Source organism: Rhopalosiphum maidis, chromosome 3 (assembly GCF_003676215.2).
Source record: "Rhopalosiphum maidis isolate BTI-1 chromosome 3, ASM367621v3, whole genome shotgun sequence".
NCBI lineage: Eukaryota > Metazoa > Arthropoda > Insecta > Hemiptera > Aphididae > Rhopalosiphum > Rhopalosiphum maidis.
Window position 1 is genome coordinate 48,533,186 of NC_040879.1, and position 22,969 is coordinate 48,556,154.

The 22,969-nt window shown below is 25.8% G+C and overlaps 2 long non-coding RNA genes across 3 annotated transcripts; both read left to right on the forward strand.

Annotated features, from left to right (window-relative positions):
- Window positions 1-2,649: 2,649 nt before the first annotated feature.
- LOC113558903 lies at window positions 2,650-4,954 on the forward strand. Its single transcript, XR_003405755.1, has 4 exons — window positions 2,650-2,709; window positions 2,838-2,936; window positions 3,254-3,392; window positions 4,896-4,954. It is a non-coding gene; the product is annotated as an uncharacterized LOC113558903 (long non-coding RNA).
- A 9,491-nt stretch (window positions 4,955-14,445) lies between these two features.
- On the forward strand, window positions 14,446-16,872 carry LOC113559071. 2 transcript variants are annotated; one of them, XR_003405822.1, is made up of 4 exons: window positions 14,446-14,505; window positions 14,634-14,732; window positions 15,050-15,188; window positions 16,814-16,872. It is a non-coding gene; the product is annotated as an uncharacterized LOC113559071 (long non-coding RNA). The 2 variants fall into 2 exon arrangements; XR_003405823.1 differs by lacking the exon at window positions 16,814-16,872 and adding an exon at window positions 15,840-15,897.
- Window positions 16,873-22,969: the final 6,097 nt, after the last annotated feature.

The following is a 22,969-nucleotide window of genomic DNA, read 5'->3' on the forward strand; positions in this document are numbered from 1 at the left end:
TATACGTAGGTACAAGTTACAAAAGGTAGACTTTAAACATCTTTGCAATAGCGTAAATATACTTAATTTCGCAGTGTGTTTCATCATTATCTATGAGTAGTACTATTATTATGTATAAAGTTATAAGTCACGGGAATCCCTCTTCTCCGAGACTGGATAAAAATATAATTCAAAAACTTTCATGCTAATCTCAATACATCTGATGGCGCACGGTTCTACAACCTGGGAAAAAAAAAACGAAAAATCGGCGTTTAAAACCACGTCTACCCCAAGATCTCCTTCTATCACAATCAAGCGAAGACGAAGATCGATTTTAAATTACCACTAATAAATAAATATTAACTAACATTAGCATGTATATCACTATATCACTAACTAAAAATATTAGTAATTGTAATTTGTTATTTGTAATTGAACACGTTAGTAAACTTGTAATAGCATGATAAAATGCTGAAACATTTTAATTTTAATAAATAAATAAATAAAAAAAAAAAGTTATAAGTACTGTATATTTGCATAAATATTTGTTTCCCTCAAATATATTTTTGAAAAACCTTAGTGGTCGTTCGACGTGTTTGAAACTCAAGATTCTGGTATTTTGGATGATGCTGATCAAAAGCGGTATCTGTCGTGGACACCGTAAATGCCGCTTTTACCCCACGTTGGGGTCTTGGAATTCCTAAATTTGAATTTTTTAGTCGAGTGTTACTCGGCCGGGTTTCGATGTATGGGGCATAGTTACTTCACGGAAATTTCTGTTTAAAGTCGTTTTACATAAAGTCCTTCGGTGGTAGCAGTGTCCTATGGCTCATTGTGCCCCTACCCCCATGGATATTTTAAAAAATGTTTAATATTTGTTCCACGTTTCTGAAGTTCACAAGTTCAGTTTTTCGTAGGTCTGTGATCAAAATCGGCGTCCCGTGGTGACACTGTAGAATTCATTTTTACCCCTATTTTTGGCGTCGGAAATTAGGATTTTGCAGTTTTTGGACTTTGTCGCCACGAAACAGTTAACTTTTGGGTGGTTAGAGCGATTTTTTTCTACGCATCGTTTAGACGTTTTTGTAAAAATTCGAACGCTACCAAAACCGAAGGAATCGGACGTTTTGTTGCGAAGTTACGATTATATTTTTATTTTTGGCACTTAGATTTTACGTATTTTTCGAATTTTTTGAATTTGAGTTTTTGTTTAATCTTTTCGAAATTTGAGTGCTGACTCATAAATGCTACGACGAGTTTGAAAGGTTAATAAAGGTTAAAAAATCGAATGGCTTGTTTTTTCGTACACGCATAATTTTCTGTATGGTACCTATACCACCGTATAACGATTTAACGAAGTATCTTTTTGAACTTTGTTTTTTTACACGTTTTATGTTTGTTAAGGTTTCAACGTTTAGCAATTACGCCAACAGCATAAAAAATAGTTTATTTATAAATAGTTTTTCATCAAATCATATAGAGAATACATCTATTTAATGTTTATAGTGTTTATATCCCTCGTTTAGCGTTAAGAATTTAATATGTACCTAAGCGATTTCGTTGTTTATACGAGATACGACCATCGTTTTTAAAATGTACGACGCAGTCAGTAGATTACTTCTGATCACTTCAGACTCAAATCTGCTCGAATACAACATTTCATTTATTATTTATTAGTTTTAATTATATGTGTATATTTAATATGTAATATATTAGTATGATTGGTAGTAATTTGTTTTGAATTTCACAATATAACTTCGGTAATATTTATAGGAGATAAAGATTTAAATTTTATGGACATCGAACATAAAAAATAAATTATTATGATTTATTTACATTGTTAAGTATTCAAATAATGAATCGTTATATGTATAAGATATATAACATATAAGACCGTTTACTTAAGTTCAATTAGTTAACCAGTGGACTGTACAGTCCGGAGAATATTAATGCATAATAAATGCTTACCTGCAACTATCTAAACACTTAAATAATACATACATCTATAGTTTAATGTTATTACTTTTTGACTTTTGTCTTACTAGTTACTATGTATCTATATTAAGACTCATGATATTTATACAACTGCCTGCTTAATTTACAAAGTACACAATATTATTGGAAATTTATTTCATTATATTATGCTCAGTTAATCAGTTTTGAAATTGTATTTGTATCTGAAAATATTATAATATTAAACATTTTTGAATTCGGCGGCCAGAGATAAAATCTAATAAGTTGAATATTCTAATCCGAATTGATATGATGTTTTTCATCCATGATTGTGGTTTAGTGATATAAAACATTGTTTATCTATTGATATAATCGTTTGTATTTACTGTCTGATTTATGTTTCATATCTTTTTGCAGTTTTATATTCGTATTTGTATTTAAATTTCAACTTTAAATTGTTTTCAAGTATTTTGAAATAGGAATGAAGTTTGTCTGTTAGTTTTTGTTTGATTATTTCCACTTCTGAATTATTCACTGTTGTCCACGTACTAGTTGTCATAAACAGACTTTCGATCTCTTTATGGTGTGTAGTAGTGACATTTTATCCTCCAACCATTATACATATTTAACCGACGATTTTTTTTTAGATGGCAGTACAGCAGATCACTCAAGGATTGCTAAGACATGAATTAACGTTTTAAACACTTGACAAAGTTACAACATCCTACGTTGAAAATGGACTAGACGATACTGATAACAATAATGGTTTTATGCAAAGTACGAGTAATGGGTATAGAATATAATTGTGATTCAATTAATAGTAGTGTTACTAAAAGTCATGTAACCTTGACCATTAGATTAAGTAATGATGCTTATTTACCATTATTAACTTTCATATTTTTCAGATTGCAGTGCAACAGATCACTCAACGGTTGCTGAGCATGAATTAACATTTTTAGCGCTTGGAATAGTTTCAACATCCTATGTTTAATATGGATTAGAAGGTATTAATATTAATAATGGTGTTTTGCACGGTACGTGTAATGTTAAATGAATGTAATTGATAGCAACATAATAGAAGTGTAACAAAAAGTTAGTGTTATGAAACCCTTACCATTAGATTAAGTAAATGATTCTTATTTAGCATTATTAACTACCATGTATTTGATTGATGCTGATACTTCATAAACATTATAAAACATGCTTTTATATGATAATTTTGACTCGTATTTTAAATTCATATTTTTAACTGCGTATAAAACTCTGTATTCTAATGTTGTACTCCATCAATTTCACATTTTAACTGACTACATTTTTTCAGATTGCAGTACAGCAGATCTTTCAAGCCATGATGAAACATGAATTATCGTTTTTAGCACTTGGGAAAATTTGGATATCCCATGTTGAAATTTGACTAGACAATACTGATAATAATAATAATAATAATGGTATTTTGCATGGTACGTTTAATAATAACTGTATGTAATTGATAGCAACTTAATATTAGTGACACAAAAAGTTGGTATCATGAAACCAAGACCAATAAATTAAGTGAATAATTCTTATTTAGCATTCCTAATTCCTTGTATTTCATTGATGCTGATACTTCATAAACATTATAAAACATGCTTTTATATGGTAAATTTGACGTATTTTAGAAATTCATTTTTTTAATTGCTTATAAAATACTCAATTCTCATGTTAGTATCTTGAAACCTTGACCACTAGAAAGAGAAATTGGATCTGATTTAGCATTAATTACTTTCATACATTTCATTTAAGTCAATGTTTCATAAACACTATAAAACATGTTTTTATATGTAAATTTGACGTATTTTACAAATTCATTTTTTTAATTGCTTATAAAATATTCTATTCTCATGTTAATATATTGAAACCTTAATCACTAGATAGAGAATATGTTTCTTATTTATCATTAATTACTTTCATACATTTCATTTAAGTCAATGTTTCATAAACACTATAAAACATGTTTTTATATGTAAATTTGACATATTTTACAAATTCATTTTTTTAATTGCTTATAAAATATTCTATTCTCATGTTAATATATTGAAGCCTTAATCACTAGATAGAGAATATGTTTCTTATTTATCATTAATTACTTTCATACATTTCATTTAAGTCAATGTTTCATAAACACTATAAAACATGTTTTTATATGATAATTTTAACGTAAATTACAAATTCAAATTTTTTATGGCTTATGAAATACTCAATTCTCAATTAATTGACATGAAACCAACACCATTGAATTAAGTAAATGATTCTTATTTAACTTTATTAACTTCCATGTATTTCATTGATGCTGATACTTCATAAACACTATAAAACATGGTTTTATATGGTAAATTTGACGTATTTTGGAAATTCATTTTTTTAATTGCTTATAAAATACTCAATTCTCATGTTAGTATCTTAAGTCAATGTTTCAAAAACTCTATAAAACATGTTTTTATATGTAAATTTGACGTATTTTACAAATTCATTTTTTTAATTGCTTATAAAATATTCAATTCTCATGTTAATATATTGAAACCTTAATCACTAGATAGAGAATATGTTTCTTATTTAGCATTAATTACTTTCATACATTTCATTAAAGCCAATACTTCATAAATACTATAAAAAAAGTTTTTATATGGTAAATTTGACGTATTTTACAAATTCATTTTTTTAATTGCTTATAAAATATGCAATTCTCATGTTAATATATTGAAATCTTAATCACTAGATAGAGAATATGTTTCTTATTTAGCATTAATTACTTTCATACATTTCATTTAAGCCAATACTTCATAAACACTATAAACATGCTTTTCATTGATAATTTCAACTCCTGTTATATATTCATATTTTAAACTGCTTATGAAACTCTCATTTCTCAATTAATTTCCACCAATTTTACATATTTAGCTGACTACATTTTTTTCTGATTGCAGTGCAGCAGTTCACCCAAGGCTTGCTGAGACAGAAATTTGCATTCATACCACTTTGGGAAAGTATCAACATCTTATTTTGAAAATAAACTAGAAGATATTGATAATAATATTGGATTTATGGAATGTGTGTGTAATGGTTATTGAATTTAATTGATAGCAAATTAATACTAGTGAAACAAAAAATTAGTATCATGAAACCAAGACCAATGAATTAAGTAAATTATTCTTATTTAGCATTATTAACTTCCATGTATTCTTGTTGATGCTGATACTTCATAAACACTATAAAACATGTTTTTATATGATAATTTTAACGTAAATTACAAATTCAAATTTTTTATGGCTTATGAAATACTCAATTCTCAATTAATTGACATGAAACCAACACCATTGAATTAAGTAAATGATTCTTATTTAACTTTATTAACTTCCATGTATTTCATTGATGCTGATACTTCATAAACACTATAAAACATGGTTTTATATGGTAAATTTGACGTATTTTAGAAATTCATTTTTTTAATTGCTTATAAAATACTCAATTCTCATGTTAGTATCTTGAAACCTTGACCACTAGAAAGAGAAATTGGATCTGATTTAGCATTAATTACTTTCATACATTTTATTTAAGTCAATGTTTCAAAAACTCTATAAAACATGTTTTTATATGTAAATTTGACGTATTTTACAAATTCATTTTTTAATTGCTTATAAAATATTCAATTCTCATGTTAATATATTGAAACCTTAATCACTAGATAGAGAATATGTTTCTTATTTAGCATTAATTACTTTCATACATTTCATTAAAGCCAATACTTCATAAATACTATAAAAAAAGTTTTTATATGGTAAATTTGACGTATTTTACAAATTCATTTTTTTAATTGCTTATAAAATATGCAATTCTCATGTTAATATATTGAAATCTTAATCACTAGATAGAGAATATGTTTCTTATTTAGCATTAATTACTTTCATACATTTCATTTAAGCCAATACTTCATAAACACTATAAACATGCTTTTCATTGATAATTTCAACTCCTGTTATATATTCATATTTTAAACTGCTTATGAAACTCTCATTTCTCAATTAATTTCCACCAATTTTACATATTTAGCTGACTACATTTTTTTCTGATTGCAGTGCAGCAGTTCACCCAAGGCTTGCTGAGACAGAAATTTGCATTCATACCACTTTGGGAAAGTATCAACATCTTATTTTGATAATAAACTAGAAGATATTGATAATAATATTGGATTTATGGAATGTGTGTGTAATGGTTATTGAATTTAATTGATAGCAAATTAATACTAGTGAAACAAAAAATTAGTATCATGAAACCAAGACCAATGAATTAAGTAAATTATTCTTATTTAGCATTATTAACTTCCATGTATTCTTGTTGATGCTGATACTTCATAAACACTATAAAACATGTTTTTATATGATAATTTTAACGTAAATTACAAATTCAAATTTTTTATGGCTTATGAAATACTCAATTCTCAATTAATTGACATGAAACCAACACCATTGAATTAAGTAAATGATTCTTATTTAACTTTATTAACTTCCATGTATTTCATTGATGCTGATACTTCATAAACACTATAAAACATGGTTTTATATGGTAAATTTGACGTATTTTAGAAATTCATTTTTTTAATTGCTTATAAAATACTCAATTCTCATGTTAGTATCTTGAAACCTTGACCACTAGAAAGAGAAATTGGATCTGATTTAGCATTAATTACTTTCATACATTTTATTTAAGTCAATGTTTCAAAAACTCTATAAAACATGTTTTTATATGTAAATTTGACGTATTTTACAAATTCATTTTTTTAATTGCTTATAAAATATTCAATTCTCATGTTAATATATTGAAACCTTAATCACTAGATAGAGAATATGTTTCTTATTTAGCATTAATTACTTTCATACATTTCATTAAAGCCAATACTTCATAAATACTATAAAAAAAGTTTTTATATGGTAAATTTGACATATTTTACAAATTCATTTTTTTAATTGCTTATAAAATATGCAATTCTCATGTTAATATATTGAAACCTTAATCACTAGATAGAGAATATGTTTCTTATTTAGCATTAATTACTTTCATACATTTCATTTAAGCCAATACTTCATAAACACTATAAACATGCTTTTCATTGATAATTTCAACTCCTGTTATATTTTCATATTTTAAACTGCTTATGAAACTCTCATTTCTCAATTAATTTCCACCAATTTTACATATTTAGCTGACTACATTTTTTTCTGATTGCAGTGCAGCAGTTCACCCAAGGCTTGCTGAGACAGAAATTTGCACTCATACCACTTTGGGAAAGTATCAACATCTTATTTTGAAAATAAACTAGAAGATATTGATAATAATATTGGATTTATGCAATGTGTGTGTAATGGTTATTGAATTTAATTGATAGCAAATTAATACTAGTGAAACAAAAAATTAGTATCATGAAACCAAGACCAATGAATTAGGTAAATTATTCTTATTTAGCATTATTAACTTCCATGTATTCTTGTTGATGCTGATACTTCATAAACACTATAAAACATGTTTTTATATAATAATTTTAACGTAAATTACAAATTCAAATTTTTTATGGCTTATGAAATACTCAATTCTCAATTAATTGACATGAAACCAACACCATTGAATTAAGTAAATGATTCTTATTTAACTTTATTAACTTCCATGTATTTCATTGATGCTGATACTTCATAAACACTATAAAACATGGTTTTATATGGTAAATTTGACGTATTTTAGAAATTCATTTTTTTAATTGCTTATAAAATACTCAATTCTCATGTTTGTATCTTGAAACCTTGACCACTAGAAAGAGAATATGTTTCTTATTTAGCATTAATTATTTTCATACATTTCATTTAAGTCAATGTTTCATAAACACTATAAAACATGTTTTTATATGTAAATTTGACGTATTTTACAAATTCATTTTTTTAATTGCTAATAAAATATGCAATTCTCATGTTAATATATTGAAACCTTAATCACTAGATAGAGAATATGTTTCTTATTTAGCATTAATTACTTTCATACATTTCATTAAAGCCAATACTTCATAAATACTATAAAAAAAGTTTTTATATGGTAAATTTGACGTATTTTACAAATTTATTTTTTTAATTGCTTATAAAATACTCAATTCTCATGTTAATATATTGAAACCTTAATCACTAGATAGAGAATATGTTTCTTATTTATCATTAATTACTTTCATACATTTCATTTAAGTCAATGTTTCATAAACACTATAAAACATGTTTTTATATGTAAATTTGACATATTTTACAAATTCATTTTTTTAATTGCTTATAAAATATTCAATTCTCATGTTAATATATTGAAACCTTAATCACTAGATAGAGAATATGTTTCTTATTTAGCATTAATTACTTTCATACATTTCATTTAAGCCAATACTTCATAAACACTATAAACATGCTTTTCATTGATAATTTCAACTCCTGTTATATATTCATATTTTAAACTGCTTATGAAACTCTCATTTCTCAATTAATTTCCACCAATTTTACATATTTAGCTGACTACATTTTTTTCTGATTGCAGTGCAGCAGTTCACCCAAGGCTTGCTGAGACAGAAATTTGCATTCATACCACTTTGGGAAAGTATCAACATCTTATTTTGAAAATAAACTAGAAGATATTGATAATAATATTGGATTTATGGAATGTGTGTGTAATGGTTATTGAATTTAATTGATAGCAAATTAATACTAGTGAAACAAAAAATTAGTATCATGAAACCAAGACCAATGAATTAAGTAAATTATTCTTATTTAGCATTATTAACTTCCATGTATTCTTGTTGATGCTGATACTTCATAAACACTATAAAACATGTTTTTATATGATAATTTTAACGTAAATTACAAATTCAAATTTTTTATGGCTTATGAAATACTCAATTCACAATTAATTGACATGAAACCAACACCATTGAATTAAGTAAATGATTCTTATTTAACTTTATTAACTTCCATGTATTTCATTGATGCTGATACTTCATAAACACTATAAAACATGGTTTTATATGGTAAATTTGACGTATTTTAGAAATTCATTTTTTTAATTGCTTATAAATTACTCAATTCTCCTGTAAGTATCTTGATACCTTGACCACTAGAAAGAAAAAATCGATCTGATTTAGCATTAATTACTTTCATACATTTCATTTAAGCCAATACTTCATAAACACTATAAACATGCTTTTAAATGACAATTTTGACTCGTGTTATGAATTCATATTTTAAACTGCTTATGAAACACTCAATTCTCAATTAATTCTCCACTAATTTTACATATTTAACTGACTACATTTTTTTCAGATTGCAGTGCAGCAGTTCACCCAAGGCTTGCTGAGACAGGAATTTGCATTCATACCACTTTGGGAAAGTATCAACATCTTATTTTGAAAATAAACTAGAAGATATTGATAATAATATTGGATTTATGCAATGTGTGTAATGGTTATTGAATTTAATTGATAGCAAATTAATACTAGTGAAACAAAAAATTAGTATCATGAAACCAAGACCAATGAATTAAGTAAATTATTCTTATTTAGCATTATTAACTTCCATATATTTTTGTTGATGCTGATACTTCATAAACACTATAAGACATGTTTTTATATGATAATTTTAACGTAAATTACAAATTCAAATTTTTTATGGCTTATGAAATACTCAATTCTCAATTTAGTATCTTGAAACTTTGACCACTAGAAAGAGAAAATGGATCTGATTTAGCATTAATTACTTTCATACATTTCATTAAAGCCAATACTTCATAAACACTATAAAACATGTTTTTATATGTAAATTTGACGTATTTTACAAATTCATTTTTTTAATTGCTTATAAATTACTCAATTCTCCTGTAAGTATCTTGATACCTTGACCACTAGAAAGAAAAAATCGATCTGATTTAGCATTAATTACTTTCATACATTATATTTAAGCCAATGTTTCATTAACTCTATTAATCATGCTTTTATATAATAATTTTTACTCGTATTTTAAATTCATATTTCTAACAGCGTATAAAACTCTGTATTCTAATGTTGTTCTCCACCAATTTCACATTTTAAGTGACTACATTTTTTCTGATTGCAGTATAGCAGATCTTTCAAGGCTTGCTGAAACCTGAATTAACATTTTTACCACTTTGAAAAGTTTCAACATCCTACATTTATAATGGACTAGAAGATTCCGATAAATCTAATAATTTTATGCAATTCACTTTTATTATTTTATGGTTAAATTCATTTTTATTAGAAATAAAATGCATTTTAAAGGCCAATAAATGTATAAAATGTTATAATATATTCTAAAATTTTTATATGCCCACAAATATTTTTCAATTATAAATCATTAGTCATCTTTGTTTATATATTTGATTTCAATCAAATTTGAACTTGAATTGTGTATAAAAAATAATTATCTTTTTATATATCTAGATTTTATGATTTTAATCTTATGAACTACAACTTTGTATAAAAAATCATGTGTAACATTTTCAAAACTTAAAAATACAGGACAGACAACTTTTAACAAGAAGAAAGTTAGTGTTTTTTTTTGTGATTTTGATAAATATCAATATAAAGGTTTTTAATACCTACTTATAAAAATAATTTATGACTTATGAGTAAAGTTTTATGGACATTTGTGATCTTTTTTTTTGTTTATATTTTCAAAAATATTAGTGATCATAATATATTCATATGCTTAATTAATATAGCCAGTTTGTCGGATTTTTTTTTTGTCAATAGAAGCAGTCTATATAGGCAAATTTTATACAATTTAATTATTTTTGAAATATAGAATATTGGTAGATTCTTCTAATATTCTATCTCTATGATATAATTTATTTTATTAATTATTTTATCTTACAGTACACCTCAAATAGTGAAATTGAGCGCATTATGTATTTTATTATATTGTCATGCAGACTTGAAGGTGTTTTGTATAGGCAACCCTACTGCACTTTCAAAATGTTCAATATTATTCCTCACAAACCACTGCATATTATATAAAAATTATCTACTCATTTATGACTTTGTTACAGTGTAACTGTCCAAATTCTAAATTGTTCATAAATTTTTGTGTTAAAACTCAATTTATTATTAGTTATTACGTTATCTAAAACTCCAAAACTAAATCCTTTAATACTGGCCCATTTAGATAAAATGTTCAAAGACCGACACAAATTCGTCCCTAGATGCGTCTTCCAATTAGTAAAAGTTTTTCAACTCAATTATTTAGACGGTAAATGGTGATTTAAATGTGCAGTTTAAAAAAAAAAAATTGGCAGGAAATTTGGTTTTAGCAATTTCTTAATTTTAAAATTGAAATTCAAAATTCTTTAGAACAGAAATTTGATTTTGAGGTGTCACTGCGTTGAACCTCGAAGATTTCGAAACGAAACAACCAATATTAAAAATGTTAGTATTTCAATTTGAATCTCAAAATCTATAGATGAATATCATAACAACAGATTATATCATGTGTTGAAATAACGAGTTGTAAAATGCAAAGTTTTAGAAAAGTTATGTTATACAATATAAAACTTTTTTAAATATTTATTTTATTTACTTACTGCAAGTTTGCATATATAATTATGTGTTTCAGTAATAAAAGTTTAACATCACCCTAAACGGTATGATAATACTGAACCTTCTACATTTAAATTACCAAAAGCAACAAAAAAACTATGAAAAATTACGACTTGGTACAATTTGTACGAAATATATTCACAAATTGCAAACGTCAAAGTCATATAATATTCTATGTAAATAAAACAACTATATTACTTATTATACGTAGGTACAAGTTACAAAAGGTAGACTTTAAACATCTTTGCAATAGCGTAAATATACTTAATTTCGCAGTGTGTTTCATCATTATCTATGAGTAGTACTATTATTATGTATAAAGTTATAAGTCACGGGAATCCCTCTTCTCCGAGACTGGATAAAAATATAATTCAAAAACTTTCATGCTAATCTCAATACATCTGATGGCGCACGGTTCTACAACCTGGGAAAAAAAAAACGAAAAATCGGCGTTTAAAACCACGTCTACCCCAAGATCTCCTTCTATCACAATCAAGCGAAGACGAAGATCGATTTTAAATTACCACTAATAAATAAATATTAACTAACATTAGCATGTATATCACTATATCACTAACTAAAAATATTAGTAATTGTAATTTGTTATTTGTAATTGAACACGTTAGTAAACTTGTAATAGCATGATAAAATGCTGAAACATTTTAATTTTAATAAATAAATAAATAAAAAAAAAAAAGTTATAAGTACTGTATATTTGCATAAATATTTGTTTCCCTCAAATATATTTTTGAAAAACCTTAGTGGTCGTTCGACGTGTTTGAAACTCAAGATTCTGGTATTTTGGATGATGCTGATCAAAAGCGGTATCTGTCGTGGACACCGTAAATGCCGCTTTTACCCCACGTTGGGGTCTTGGAATTCCTAAATTTGAATTTTTTAGTCGAGTGTTACTCGGCCGGGTTTCGATGTATGGGGCATAGTTACTTCACGGAAATTTCTGTTTAAAGTCGTTTTACATAAAGTCCTTCGGTGGTAGCAGTGTCCTATGGCTCATTGTGCCCCTACCCCCATGGATATTTTAAAAAATGTTTAATATTTGTTCCACGTTTCTGAAGTTCACAAGTTCAGTTTTTCGTAGGTCTGTGATCAAAATCGGCGTCCCGTGGTGACACTGTAGAATTCATTTTTACCCCTATTTTTGGCGTCGGAAATTAGGATTTTGCAGTTTTTGGACTTTGTCGCCACGAAACAGTTAACTTTTGGGTGGTTAGAGCGATTTTTTTCTACGCATCGTTTAGACGTTTTTGTAAAAATTCGAACGCTACCAAAACCGAAGGAATCGGACGTTTTGTTGCGAAGTTACGATTATATTTTTATTTTTGGCACTTAGATTTTACGTATTTTTCGAATTTTTTGAATTTGAGTTTTTGTTTAATCTTTTCGAAATTTGAGTGCTGACTCATAAATGCTACGACGAGTTTGAAAGGTTAATAAAGGTTAAAAAATCGAATGGCTTGTTTTTTCGTACACGCATAATTTTCTGTATGGTACCTATACCACCGTATAACGATTTAACGAAGTATCTTTTTGAACTTTGTTTTTTTACACGTTTTATGTTTGTTAAGGTTTCAACGTTTAGCAATTACGCCAACAGCATAAAAAATAGTTTATTTATAAATAGTTTTTCATCAAATCATATAGAGAATACATCTATTTAATGTTTATAGTGTTTATATCCCTCGTTTAGCGTTAAGAATTTAATATGTACCTAAGCGATTTCGTTGTTTATACGAGATACGACCATCGTTTTTAAAATGTACGACGCAGTCAGTAGATTACTTCTGATCACTTCAGACTCAAATCTGCTCGAATACAACATTTCATTTATTATTTATTAGTTTTAATTATATGTGTATATTTAATATGTAATATATTAGTATGATTGGTAGTAATTTGTTTTGAATTTCACAATATAACTTCGGTAATATTTATAGGAGATAAAGATTTAAATTTTATGGACATCGAACATAAAAAATAAATTATTATGATTTATTTACATTGTTAAGTATTCAAATAATGAATCGTTATATGTATAAGATATATAACATATAAGACCGTTTACTTAAGTTCAATTAGTTAACCAGTGGACTGTACAGTCCGGAGAATATTAATGCATAATAAATGCTTACCTGCAACTATCTAAACACTTAAATAATACATACATCTATAGTTTAATGTTATTACTTTTTGACTTTTGTCTTACTAGTTACTATGTATCTATATTAAGACTCATGATATTTATACAACTGCCTGCTTAATTTACAAAGTACACAATATTATTGGAAATTTATTTCATTATATTATGCTCAGTTAATCAGTTTTGAAATTGTATTTGTATCTGAAAATATTATAATATTAAACATTTTTGAATTCGGCGGCCAGAGATAAAATCTAATAAGTTGAATATTCTAATCCGAATTGATATGATGTTTTTCATCCATGATTGTGGTTTAGTGATATAAAACATTGTTTATCTATTGATATAATCGTTTGTATTTACTGTCTGATTTATGTTTCATATCTTTTTGCAGTTTTATATTCGTATTTGTATTTAAATTTCAACTTTAAATTGTTTTCAAGTATTTTGAAATAGGAATGAAGTTTGTCTGTTAGTTTTTGTTTGATTATTTCCACTTCTGAATTATTCACTGTTGTCCACGTACTAGTTGTCATAAACAGACTTTCGATCTCTTTATGGTGTGTAGTAGTGACATTTTATCCTCCAACCATTATACATATTTAACCGACGATTTTTTTTTAGATGGCAGTACAGCAGATCACTCAAGGATTGCTAAGACATGAATTAACGTTTTAAACACTTGACAAAGTTACAACATCCTACGTTGAAAATGGACTAGACGATACTGATAACAATAATGGTTTTATGCAAAGTACGAGTAATGGGTATAGAATATAATTGTGATTCAATTAATAGTAGTGTTACTAAAAGTCATGTAACCTTGACCATTAGATTAAGTAATGATGCTTATTTACCATTATTAACTTTCATATTTTTCAGATTGCAGTGCAACAGATCACTCAACGGTTGCTGAGCATGAATTAACATTTTTAGCGCTTGGAATAGTTTCAACATCCTATGTTTAATATGGATTAAAAGGTATTAATATTAATAATGGTGTTTTGCACGGTACGTGTAATGTTAAATGAATGTAATTGATAGCAACATAATAGAAGTGTAACAAAAAGTTAGTGTTATGAAACCCTTACCATTAGATTAAGTAAATGATTCTTATTTAGCATTATTAACTACCATGTATTTGATTGATGCTGATACTTCATAAACATTATAAAACATGCTTTTATATGATAATTTTGACTCGTATTTTAAATTCATATTTTTAACTGCGTATAAAACTCTGTATTCTAATGTTGTACTCCATCAATTTCACATTTTAACTGACTACATTTTTTCAGATTGCAGTACAGCAGATCTTTCAAGCCATGATGAAACATGAATTATCGTTTTTAGCACTTGGGAAAATTTGGATATCCCATGTTGAAATTTGACTAGACAATACTGATAATAATAATAATAATAATGGTATTTTGCATGGTACGTTTAATAATAACTGTATGTAATTGATAGCAACTTAATATTAGTGACACAAAAAGTTGGTATCATGAAACCAAGACCAATAAATTAAGTGAATAATTCTTATTTAGCATTCCTAATTCCTTGTATTTCATTGATGCTGATACTTCATAAACATTATAAAACATGCTTTTATATGGTAAATTTGACGTATTTTAGAAATTCATTTTTTTAATTGCTTATAAAATACTCAATTCTCATGTTAGTATCTTGAAACCTTGACCACTAGAAAGAGAAATTGGATCTGATTTAGCATTAATTACTTTCATACATTTCATTTAAGTCAATGTTTCATAAACACTATAAAACATGTTTTTATATGTAAATTTGACGTATTTTACAAATTCATTTTTTTAATTGCTTATAAAATATTCAATTCTCATGTTAATATATTGAAACCTTAATCACTAGATAGAGAATATGTTTCTTATTTAGCATTAATTACTTTCATACATTTCATTTAAGCCAATACTTCATAAACACTATAAACATGCTTTTCATTGATAATTTCAACTCCTGTTATATATTCATATTTTAAACTGCTTATGAAACACTCAATTCTCAATTAATTCTCCACTAATTTTACATATTTACTGACTACATTTTTTTCAGATTGCAGTACAGCAGTTCACCCAAGGCTTGCTGAGACAGGAATTTGCATTCATACCACTTTGGGAAATTATCAACTTCTTATTTTGAAAATAAACTAGAAGATATTGATAATAATATTGGATTTATGCAATGTGTGTGTAATGGTTATTGAATTTCATTGATAGCAACTTAATATTAGTGACACAAAAAGTTGGTATCATGAAACCAAGACCAATGAATTATGTAAATTATTCTTATTTAGCATTATTAACTTCCATGTATTTTTGTTGATGCTGATACTTCATAAACACTATAAAACATGTTTTTATATGATAATTTTAACGTAAATTACTTATTCAAATTTTTTATGGCTTATGAAATACTCAATTCACAATTAATTGACATGAAACCAACACCATTGAATTAAGTAAATGATTCTTATTTAACTTTATTAACTTCCATGTATTTCATTGATGCTGATACTTCATAAACACTATAAAACATGGTTTTATATGGTAAATTTGACGTATTTTAGAAATTCATTTTTTTAATTGCTTATAAAATACTCAATTCTCATGTTAGTATCTTGAATCCTTGACCACTAGAAACAGAATATGTTTCTTATTTAGCATTAATTACTTTCATACATTTCATTTAAGTCAATGTTTCATAAACACTATAAAACATGTTATTATATGTAAATTTGACGTATTTTACAAATTCATTTTTTTAATTGCTTATAAAATAATCTATTCTCATGTTAATATATTGAAACCTTAATCACTAGATAGAGAATATGTTTCTTATTTATCATTAATTACTTTCATACATTTCATTTAAGTCAATGTTTCATAAACACTATAAACATGCTTTTCATTGATAATTTCAACTCCTGTTATATATTCATATTTTAAACTGCTTATGAAAATCTCATTTCTCAATTAATTTCCACCAATTTTACATATTTAGCTGACTACATTTTTTTCTGATTGCAGTGCAGCAGTTCACCCAAGGCTTGCTGAGACAGAAATTTGCATTCATACCACTTTGGGAAAGTATCAACATCTTATTTTGAAAATAAACTAGAAGATATTGATAATAATATTGGATTTATGCAATGTGTGTGTAATGGTTATTGAATTTAATTGATAGCAAATTAATACTAGTGAAACAAAAAATTAGTATCATGAAACCAAGACCAATGAATTAAGTAAATTATTCTTATTTAGCATTATTAACTTCCATGTATTCTTGTTGATGCTGATACTTCATAAACACTATAAAACATGTTTTTATATGATAATTTTAACGTAAATTACAAATTCAAATTTTTTATGGCTTATGAAATACTCAATTCTCAATTAATTGACATGAAACCAACACCATTGAATTAAGTAAATGATTCTTATTTAACTTTATTAACTTCCATGTATTTCATTGATGCTGATACTTCATAAACACTATAAAACATGGTTTTATATGGTAAATTTGACGTATTTTAGAAATTCATTTTTTTAATTGCTTATAAAATACTCAATTCTCATGTTAGTATCTTGAAACCTTGACCACTAGAAAGAGAAATTGGATCTGATTTAGCATTAATTACTTTCATACATTTTATTTAAGTCAATGTTTCAAAAACTCTATAAAACATGTTTTTATATGTAAATTTGACGTATTTTACAAATTCATTTTTTTAATTGCTTATAAAATATGCAATTCTCATGTTAATATATTGAAACCTTAATCACTAGATAGAGAATATGTTTCTTATTTAGCATTAAATACTTTCATACATTTCATTTAAGCCAATACTTCATAAACACTATAAACATGCTTTTAAATGACAATTTTGACTCGTGTTATGAATTCATATTTTAAACTGCTTATGAAACACTCAATTCTCAATTAATTCTCCACTAATTTTACATATTTAACTGACTACATTTTTTTCAGATTGCAGTGCAGCAGTTCACCCAAGGCTTGCTGAGACAGGAATTTGCATTCATACCACTTTGGGAAAGTATCAACATCTTATTTTGAAAATAAACTAGAAGATATTGATAATAATATTGGATTTATGCAATGTGTGTAATGGTTATTGAATTTAATTGATAGCAAATTAATACTAGTGAAACAAAAAATTAGTATCATGAAACCAAGACCAATGAATTAAGTAAATTATTCTTATTTAGCATTATTAACTTCCATGTATTCTTGTTGATGCTGATACTTCATAAACACTATAAAACATGTTTTTATATGATAATTTTAACGTAAATTACAAATTCAAATTTTTTATGGCTTATGAAATACTCAATTCTCATGTTAGTATCTTGATACCTTAACTACTAGAAAGAGAAATTGGATCTGATTTAGCATTAATTACTTTCATACATTACATTTAAGTCAATGTTTCATAAACTCTATAAAACATGTTTTTATATGGTAAATTTGACGTATAATACAAATTCAAATTTTTTATGGCTTATAAAACACTCAATTCTCAATTAAGTATCTTGAAACTTTGACCACTAGAAAGAGAAAATGGATCTGATTTAGCATTAATTACTTTCATACATTTCATTAAAGCCAATACTTCATAAACACTATAAAACATGTTTTTATATGTAAATTTGACGTATTTTACAAATTCATTTTTTTAATTGCTTATAAAATACTCAATTCTCATGTTTATATATTGAAACCTTAATCACTAGATAGAGAATATGTTTCTTATTTAGCATTAATTACTTTCATACATTTCATTAAAGCCAATACTTCATAAACACTATAAAACATGTTTTTATATGTAAATTTGACGTATTTTACAAATTCATTTTTTTAATTGCTTATAAAATACTCAATTCTCATGTTTATATATTGAAACCTTAATCACTAGATAGAGAATATGTTTCTTATTTAGCATTAATTACTTTCATACATTTCATTTAAGCCAATACTTCATAAACACTATAAACATGCTTTTAAATGACAATTTTGACTCGTGTTATGAATTCGTATTTTAAACTGCTTATGAAACACTCAATTCTCAATTAATTCTCCACTAATTTTACATATTTAACTGACTACATTTTTTTCAGATTGCAGTGCAGCAGTTCACCCAAGGCTTCCTGAGACAGGAATTTGCATTCATACCACTTTGGGAAAGTATCAACATCTTATTTTGAAAATAAACTAGAAGATATTGATAATAATATTGGATTTATGCAATGTGTGTGTACTAGTTATTGAATTTAATTGATAGCAAATTAATACTAGTGAAACAAAAAATTAGTATCATGAAACCAAGACCAATGAATTAAGTAAATTATTCTTATTTAGCATTATTAACTTCCATGTATTCTTGTTGATGCTGATACTTCATAAACACTATAAAACATGTTTTTATATGATAATTTTAACGTAAATTACAAATTCAAATTTTTTATGGCTTATGAAATACTCAATTCTCATGTTAGTATCTTGATACCTTAACCACTAGAAAGAGAAATTGGATCTGATTTAGCATTAATTACTTTCATACATTACATTTAAGTCAATGTTTCATAAACTCTATAAAACATGTTTTTATATGGTAAATTTGACGTATAATACAAATTCAAATTTTTTATGGCTTATAAAACACTCAATTCTCAATTAAGTATCTTGAAACTTTGACCACTAGAAAGAGAAAATGGATCTGATTTAGCATTAATTACTTTCATACATTTCATTAAAGCCAATACTTCATAAACACTATAAAACATGTTTTTATATGTAAATTTGACGTATTTTACAAATTCATTTTTTTAATTGCTTATAAAATACTCAATTCTCATGTTTATATATTGAAACCTTAATCACTAGATAGAGAATATGTTTCTTATTTAGCATTAATTACTTTCATACATTTCATTAAAGCCAATACTTCATAAACACTATAAAACATGTTTTTATATGTAAATTTGACGTATTTTACAAATTCATTTTTTTAATTGCTTATAAAATACTCAATTCTCATGTTTATATATTGAAACCTTAATCACTAGATAGAGAATATGTTTCTTATTTAGCATTAATTACTTTCATACATTTCATTTAAGCCAATACTTCATAAACACTATAAACATGCTTTTAAATGACAATTTTGACTCGTGTTATGAATTCGTATTTTAAACTGCTTATGAAACACTCAATTCTCAATTAATTCTCCACTAATTTTACATATTTAACTGACTACATTTTTTTCAGATTGCAGTGCAGCAGTTCACCCAAGGCTTGCTGAGACAGGAATTTGCATTCATACCACTTTGGGAAAGTATCAACATCTTATTTTGAAAATAAACTAGAAGATATTGATAATAATATTGGATTTATGCAATGTGTGTGTACTAGTTATTGAATTTAATTGATAGCAAATTAATACTAGTGAAACAAAAAATTAGTATCATGAAACCAAGACCAATGAATTAAGTAAATTATTCTTATTTAGCATTATTAACTTCCATGTATTCTTGTTGATGCTGATACTTCATAAACACTATAAAACATGTTTTTATATGATAATTTTAACGTAAATTACAAATTCAAATTTTTTATGGCTTATGAAATACTCAATTCTCATGTTAGTATCTTGATACCTTAACCACTAGAAAGAGAAATTGGATCTGATTTAGCATTAATTACTTTCATACATTACATTTAAGTCAATATTTCATAAACTCTATAAAACATGTTTTTATATGGTAAATTTGACGTATAATACAAATTCAAATTTTTTATGGCTTATAAAACACTCAATTCTCAATTAAGTATCTTGAAACTTTGACCACTAGAAAGAGAAAATGGATCTGATTTAGCATTAATTACTTTCATACATTTCATTAAAGCCAATACTTCATAAACACTATAAAACATGTTTTTATATGTAAATTTGACGTATTTTACAAATTCATTTTTTAATTGCTTATAAAATACTCAATTCTCATGTTTATATATTGAAACCTTAATCACTAGATAGAGAATATGTTTCTTATTTAGCATTAATTACTTTCATACATTTCATTAAAGCCAATACTTCATAAACACTATAAAACATGTTTTTATATGTAAATTTGACGTATTTTACAAATTCATTTTTTTAATTGCTTATAAAATACTCAATTCTCATGTTTATATATTGAAACCTTAATCACTAGATAGAGAATATGTTTCTTATTTAGCATTAATTACTTTCATACATTTCATTTAAGCCAATACTTCATAAACACTATAAACATGCTTTTAAATGACAATTTTGACTCGTGTTATGAATTCGTATTTTAAACTGCTTATGAAACACTCAATTCTCAATTAATTCTCCACTAATTTTACATATTTAACTGACTACATTTTTTTCAGATTGCAGTGCAGCAGTTCACCCAAGGCTTCCTGAGACAGGAATTTGCATTCATACCACTTTGGGAAAGTATCAACTTCTTATTTTGAAAATAAACTAGAAGATATTGATAATAATATTGGATTTATGCAATGTGTGTGTAATGGTTATTGAATTTAATTGATAGCAACTTAATATTAGTGACACAAAAAGTTGGTATCATGAAACCAAGACCAATGAATTATGTAAATTATTCTTATTTAGCATTATTAACTTCCATGTATTTTTGTTGATGCTGATACTTCGTAAACACTATAAAACATGTTTTTATATGATAATTTTAACGTAAATTACAAATTCAAATTTTTTATGGCTTATGAAATACTCAATTCACAATTAATTGACATGAAACCAACACCATTGAATTAAGTAAATGATTCTTATTTAACTTTATTAACTTCCATGTATTTCATTGATGCTGATACTTCATAAACACTATAAAACATGGTTTTATATGGTAAATTTGACGTATTTTAGAAATTCATTTTTTTAATTGCTTATAAAATACTCAATTCTCATGTTAGTATCTTGAAACCTTGACCACTAGAAAGAGAAATTGGATCTGATTTAGCATTAATTACTTTCATACATTTTATTTAAGTCAATGTTTCAAAAACTCTATAAAACATGTTTTTATATGTAAATTTGACGTATTTTACAAATTCATTTTTTTAATTGCTTATAAAATATGCAATTCTCATGTTAATATATTGAAACCTTAATCACTAGATAGAGAATATGTTTCTTATTTAGCATTAAATACTTTCATACATTTCATTTAAGCCAATACTTCATAAACACTATAAACATGCTTTTAAATGACAATTTTGACTCGTGTTATGAATTCATATTTTAAACTGCTTATGAAACACTCAATTCTCAATTAATTCTCCACTAATTTTACATATTTAACTGACTACATTTTTTTCAGATTGCAGTGCAGCAGTTCACCCAAGGCTTGCTGAGACAGGAATTTGCATTCATACCACTTTGGGAAAGTATCAACATCTTATTTTGAAAATAAACTAGAAGATATTGATAATAATATTGGATTTATGCAATGTGTGTAATGGTTATTGAATTTAATTGATAGCAAATTAATACTAGTGAAACAAAAAATTAGTATCATGAAACCAAGACCAATGAATTAAGTAAATTATTCTTATTTAGCATTATTAACTTCCATGTATTCTTGTTGATGCTGATACTTCATAAACACTATAAAACATGTTTTTATATGATAATTTTAACGTAAATTACAAATTCAAATTTTTTATGGCTTATGAAATACTCAATTCTCATGTTAGTATCTTGATACCTTAACCACTAGAAAGAGAAATTGGATCTGATTTAGCATTAATTACTTTCATACATTACATTTAAGTCAATGTTTCATAAACTCTATAAAACATGTTTTTATATGGTAAATTTGACGTATAATACAAATTCAAATTTTTTATGGCTTATAAAACACTCAATTCTCAATTAAGTATCTTGAAACTTTGACCACTAGAAAGAGAAAATGGATCTGATTTAGCATTAATTACTTTCATACATTTCATTAAAGCCAATACTTCATAAACACTATAAAACATGTTTTTATATGTAAATTTGACGTATTTTACAAATTCATTTTTTTAATTGCTTATAAAATACTCAATTCTCATGTTTATATATTGAAACCTTAATCACTAGATAGAGAATATGTTTC